Here is a 6910-nt window from a genome sequence, read left to right as displayed (position 1 = left end):
ATAAAGCCCGTACCGAATCGTCTTTTTTATTCGTGTTCTGACTCGGGAATCTTTATATCTGTTTTCCGGCTCCGGAATAGTTTTATTTGTGTTCAGACTCGGGAATCTAATAAGTTGTGTTCCGACTCGGGATTCTTTTTATTTGTGTTCACACTCGGGAATCTTTTTATTTGTGTTCACACTCGGGAATCTTCTTATTTGTGTTCACACTCGGGTATCTTTATTTGTGTTCCGACTCGGGAATCTTTTTATTTGTGTTCACACTCGGGAATCTTCTTATTTGTGTTCACACTCGGGTATCTTTATTTGTGTTCCGACTCGGGAATATTTTTATTTGTGTTCACACTCGGGAATCTTCTTATTTGTGTTCACACTCGGGTATCTTTATTTGTGATCCGACTCGGGAATCTTTTTATTTGTGTTCACACTCGGGAATCTTTTTATTTGTGTTCACACTCGGGAATCTTTTTGTTTGTGTTCTGACTCGGGAATCTTTTTATTTGTGTTCTGACTCGGGAATCTCATAATTTGTGTTCACACTCGGGAATCTTTTTATTTGTGTTAACACTCAGGAATCTTTTCATTTGTGTTCCAACTCGGGAATCTTTTTATATTATATTTGACACGGGAATCTTTTTATCTTTGTTCTTATTCGGGAATCTTTTTTATTTGTGTTCTGACTCGGGAATCTTTTTATTATTGTTGTGAATCGGGGATGTTTTCATTCATATTTGAGGCGGAAATTTTTGTTATTCGTGTTCTGATTCACGAATCTTATATTCATGTTCTGACTCTGGAATCTATTTTTCATATACAAATTCAGGAACCTTTTTATGCATGGTTTTACCCTGTAATCATTTTATTCGTGTTCTGATACAGAAATGTTTTTATGTTTCAACGTGTTCTGATTAAGGATTTTTTTTTATTCGTGTTCAAACTCGGAAATCTTTTTATTCGTTTTCCAACTCGGGAAACTTGTGCTTCATTTTGAAAATGGGTTGATATGCCATAAAACCATGCAAAGTAAATGGCTGGGTTGCACCTGACATTAAATGTGTCTAACTTGACTTTCCACTCAAATAGAGATTCGCCATTTTGATCCCGTTCAGATATATACATGAAGAATACTCTTATTAACGTGCTAGTGCGAAGATCTGAGTGGCGACAAATTGTCGGGTGTCAGCGTTCTTGTTTCTATTAACGTACTAGTGCAAAGATCTGAGTTAAATGAAATAGATTAAAAATGGCTCGGCAAAGTTGTATCTGAACTTTTTATTCTATGAAACTTAAGATTAATAAAACGAAATAATCGAGACCCGTGGAAATGCCACGGCGAATATTACGAATTCAATAGAATAAAACGGAAGAATATTCAACAAATAGGAAATTTAATAAAACATATCATAAAAACTGAATCTAATGTGAAACTATTTAAAATAAAGCCCGTACCGAATCGTCTTTTTTATTCGTGTTCTGACTCGGGAATCTTTATATCTGTTTTCCGGCTCCGGAATAGTTTTATTTGTGTTCAGACTCGGGAATCTTTTTATTTGTGTTCACACTCGGGAATCTTCTTATTTGTGTTCACACTCGGGTATCTTTATTTGTGTTCCGACTCGGGAATATTTTTATTTGTGTTCACACTCGGGAATCTTCTTATTTGTGTTCACACTCGGGTATCTTTATTTGTGTTCCGACTCGGGAATATTTTTATTTGTGTTCACACTCGGGAATCTTCTTATTTGTGTTCACACTCGGGTATCTTTATTTGTGATCCGACTCGGGAATCTTTTTATTTGTGTTCACACTCGGGAATCTTTTTATTTGTGTTCACACTCGGGAATCTTCTTATTTGTGTTCACACTCGGGTATCTTTATTTGTGATCCGACTCGGGAATATTTTTATTTGTGTTCACACTCGGGAATCTTCTTATTTGTGTTCACACTCGGGTATCTTTATTTGTGTTCCGACTCGGGAATATTTTTATTTGTGTTCACACTCGGGAATCTTCTTATTTGTGTTCACACTCGGGTATCTTTATTTGTGATCCGACTCGGGAATCTTTTTATTTGTGTTCACACTCGGGAATCTTTTTATTTGTGTTCCGACTCGGGAATATATTTATTTGTGTTCAGACTCGGGAATCTTTTAATTTGTGTTCTGACTCGGGAATCTTTTTATTTGTGTTCCGACTCGGGAATCTTTTTATTTGTGTTCCGACTCGGGAATATATTTATTTGTGTTCAGACTCGGGAATCTTTTAATTTGTGTTCTGACTCGGGAATCTGTTTATTTGTGTTCCGACTCGGGAATATATTAATTTGTGTTCAGACTCGGGAATCTTTTAATTTGTGTTCTGACTCGGGAATCTTTTTATTTGTGTTCCGACTCGGGAATCTTTTTATTTGTGTTCCGACTCGGGAATCTTTTTATTTGTGTTCCGACTCAGGAATCTTTTTATTTGTGTTCCGACTCGGGAATATATTTATTTGTGTTCAGACTCGGGAATCTTTTAATTTGTGTTCCGACTCGGGAATCTTTTTATTTGTGTTCCGACTCGGGAATATATTTATTTGTGTTCAGACTCGGGAATCTTTTAATTTGTGTTCTGACTCGGGAATCTTTTTATTTGTGTTCCGACTCGGGAATATATTTATTTGTGTTCAGACTCGGGAATCTTTTAATTTGTGTTCTGACTCGGGAATCTTTTTATTTGTGTTCCGACTCGGGAATCTTTTTATTTGTGTTCAGACTCGGGAATATATTTATTTGTGTTCAGACTCGGGAATCTTTTAATTGGTGTTCTGACTCGGGAATCTTTTTATTTGTGGTCCGACTCGGGAATATCTTTATTTGTGTTCCGACTCGGGAATATATTTATTTGTGTTCAGACTCGGGAATCTTTTTATTTGTGTTCCGACTCGGGAATATATTTATTTGTGTTCAGACTCGGGAATCTTTTAATTTGTGTTCTGACTCGGGAATCTTTTTATTTGTGTTCCGACTCGGGAATATATTTATTTGTGTTCAGACTCGGGAATCTTTTAATTTGTGTTCTGACTCGGGAATCTTTTTATTTGTGTTCCGACTCGGGAATCTTTTTATTTGTGTTCAGACTCGGGAATATATTTATTTGTGTTCAGACTCGGGAATCTTTTAATTTGTGTTCTGACTTGGGAATCTTTTTATTTGTGTTCCGACTCGGGAATCTTTTTATTTGTGTTCCGACTCGGGAATATATTTATTTGTGTTCAGACTCGGGAATCTTTTAATTTGTGTTCTGACTCGGGAATCTTTTTATTTGTGTTCCGACTCGGGAATATATTTATTTGTGTTCCGACTCGGGAATATATTTATTTGTGTTCAGATTCGGGAATCTTTTTATTTGTGTTCCGACTCGGGAATCTTTTTATTTGTGTTCAGACTCGGGAATCTTTTAATTTGTGTTCTGACTCGGGAATCTTTTTATTTGTGTTCACACTCGGGAATCTTTTTATTTGTGTTCACACTCGGGAATCTTCTTATTTGTGTTCACACTCGGGTATCTTTATTTGTGATCCGACTCGGGAATCTTTTTATTTGTGTTCACACTCGGGAATATTTTTATTTGTTTTCACACTCGGGAATCTTTTTATTTGCGTTCACACTCGGGAATCTTTTTATTTGTGTTCACACTCGGGTATCTTTATTTGTGATCCGACTCGGGAATCTTTTTATTTGTGTTCACACTCGGGAATATTTTTATTTGTGTTCACACTCGGGAATCTTTTTATTTGTGTTCACACTCGGGAATCTTTTTATTTGTGTTCACACTCGGGTATCTTTATTTGTGATCCGACTCGGGAATCTTTTTATTTGTGTTCCGACTCGGGAATATATTTATTTGTGTTCAGACTCGGGAATCTTTTAATTTGTGTTCTGACTCGGGAATCTTTTTATTTGTGTTCCGACTCGGGAATATATTTATTTGTGTTCAGACTCGGGAATCTTTTAATTTGTGTTCTGACTCGGGAATCTTTTTATTTGTGTTCCGACTCGGGAATCTTTTTATTTGTGTTCAGACTCGGGAATATATTTATTTGTGTTCAGACTCGGGAATCTTTTAATTGGTGTTCTGACTCGGGAATCTTTTTATTTGTGGTCCGACTCGGGAATATCTTTATTTGTGTTCTGACTCGGGAATATATTTATTTGTGTTCAGACTCGGGAATCTTTTTATTTGTGTTCCGACTCGGGAATATATTTATTTGTGTTCAGACTCGGGAATCTTTTAATTTGTGTTCTGACTCGGGAATCTTTTTATTTGTGTTCCGACTCGGGAATATATTTATTTGTGTTCCGACTCGGGAATATATTTATTTGTGTTCAGATTCGGGAATCTTTTTATTTGTGTTTCGACTCGGGAATCTTTTTATTTGTGTTCAGACTCGGGAATCTTTTAATTTGTGTTCTGACTCGGGAATCTTTTTATTTGTGTTCCGACTCGGGAATCTTTTTATTTGTGTTCCGACTCGGGAATATATTTATTTGTGTTCAGACTCGGGAATCTTTTAATTTGTGTTCTGACTCGGGAATCTTTTTATTTGTGTTCCGACTCGGGAATATATTTATTTGTGTTCAGACTCGGGAATCTTTTTATTTATGTTCTGACTCGGGAATCTTTTTATTTGTGTTCCGACTCGGGAATATATTTATTTGTGTTCAGACTCGGGAATCTTTTAATTTGTGTTCTGACTCGGCAATCTTTTTATTTGTGTTCCGACTCGGGAATCTTTTTATTTGTGTTCCGACTCGGGAATATATTTATTTGTGTTCAGACTCGGGAATCTTTTAATTTGTGTTCTGACTCGGGAATCTTTTTATTTGTGTTCCGACTCGGGAATATATCTATTTGTGTTCAGACTCGGGAATCTTTTAATTTGTGTTCTGACTCGGGAATCTTTTTATTTGTGTTCCGACTCGGGAATATATTTATTTGTGCTCAGACTCGGGAATCTTTTCATTTGTGTTCTGACTCGGGAATCTTTTTATTTTTTGTTCACACTCGGGAATCTTTTTAATTTTTGTTCACACTCGGGAATCTTTTTATTTGTGTTGATACTCGGGAATCTTTTAATTTCTGTTCTGACTCGGAATCTTTTTATTTGTGTCCACACTCGGAAATCTTTTTATTTGTGTCCACACTCGGGAATCGTTCTGTTCCGCTGTATTATAGTTCTTATGTGTGACATGACTAAAATTCATCATATCCAGTTATCCAATGTACAACCAGCTAATCGACAGCCTATACATTTATTGAGACATGCGATAAGCGGTAATTGTCCACAGACGAACTGTTCCGCTGTATCACATTTCTGAATTTTGTCTAGACTAAATTCATCAGAGCCAGTTATCGAATTGATAACCAGCTAATCGACAGTCGACACTTTTACTGAGTCATGCTATTATAACTAACTTTACACAGACGGACCGTTTCGCTGTATCACGGTTCTTAAGTGTGACTAGACCAACACTTATAAGAATAAGTAATCGAATTGACAACCAGCTAATCAACATCTGGCATTTATCTGAGTCATGTTATTATCGCTAATCGTCCACAGACGGACTGTTTTGCTGTATCACAGTTCTTAAGTTTGAATAGACTAAAACTTGTAAGAGGGAGTCATCGAATTTACACCCAGGTAATTAAATCCAACACTTTTACTGAGTTAAGCTATTATCGCTAATTGTCCACAGACGGACTGTTTCGCTGTATCACAGTTCTTAAGTGTGACTAGACTAAAACCTATCAGAGGGAGTCATCGAATTTACAACCAGCTAATTCGACATTCGAAACTCTTACGGAGTGTTCCGCTGTATCACACTTCTTATGTGTGACTAGACTAAACTTATTACAGCCAGTTATCGAATTTACAACCAGCTAATCGACATCGATGTAAACCTTAATGCCCCAATTCTACTTGGTTTAAAACAATGATAATACTGTGTAACTGCAGTAAAATGACATAGCTTTTGATTTTTGTTTGGAGATGATTAAATATATTTATATCGTTTATGAGCTTTAAAAATATATATTTGTTATAAGCTCAAGGATGGAATACTGTTGCCACATTTGGGCAGGAGCTGCTAGAAAGGACTTGGCCTGCCTTGATAGAGTTCAAAATAGACTTCGTAGCTTCGTAGGAGATGTCCTTTTCTCTTCCTTGCAACCTCTATATCACAGAAGAGATGTTGCGAGTTTGTCTCTGATGTATCGTTATTTTCATGGAAAGTGTTCGACTGAGCTTCAATCTATGGTCCCCCTCGCCAAACTTTCACAAGAAACACTCGTCTAGCTGTAAACACTATCAATAATTCCCGCCACTCTTTATCTGTGCCTAAACCTAAACGTAGAACCATGAACAAAGCTTCTTTCTTAGAACTGCACGCCTGTGGAATTGTCTTCCGTTTTCCTGCTTTCCGGCTGACTACAATATGGTTGTCTTCAAGTCTAATGTAAATAAGTTCTTGATGAGCCGTTGCATATAAGTTATCAAATTTACCAAATTTTCATTACTAATGATTACTATATTGTCCAATTTCTACTGTACACTCTTTAACCCTTATCCTTGAGTGGCCTCTTGGCCTTGATAATGTGTTGATGCCTATGTAAAAAAAAAAAAAAAAAAAAGAAAGCTCGCTAAAATAAAAACTTAGTGATTAAAAATGATATGTTTAACTTTAACGACGTTGGTTGAAGTAATTCTTTTTAATTCGTGGTCGAGCGGCGAAAAGTCTATTTCAACGGACAACTTGAATCTTACACGTGCCGACAAGTTGTTTGCTGTCTTGTCACCGAGCAGGAAGAAGAAAGAAAGAATCGATTGAAGAGAGAAAGAGAGGAGGTGGGGAAGGGAAAGGGAGGAAGGG

The sequence above is a fragment of the Euprymna scolopes genome, chromosome 45 (genome assembly GCF_053919585.1).
Source record: "Euprymna scolopes isolate OS-2025 chromosome 45, ASM5391958v1, whole genome shotgun sequence".
Taxonomy (NCBI): domain Eukaryota; kingdom Metazoa; phylum Mollusca; class Cephalopoda; order Sepiida; family Sepiolidae; genus Euprymna; species Euprymna scolopes.
Note: the sequence above shows the minus strand (reverse complement) of the source record.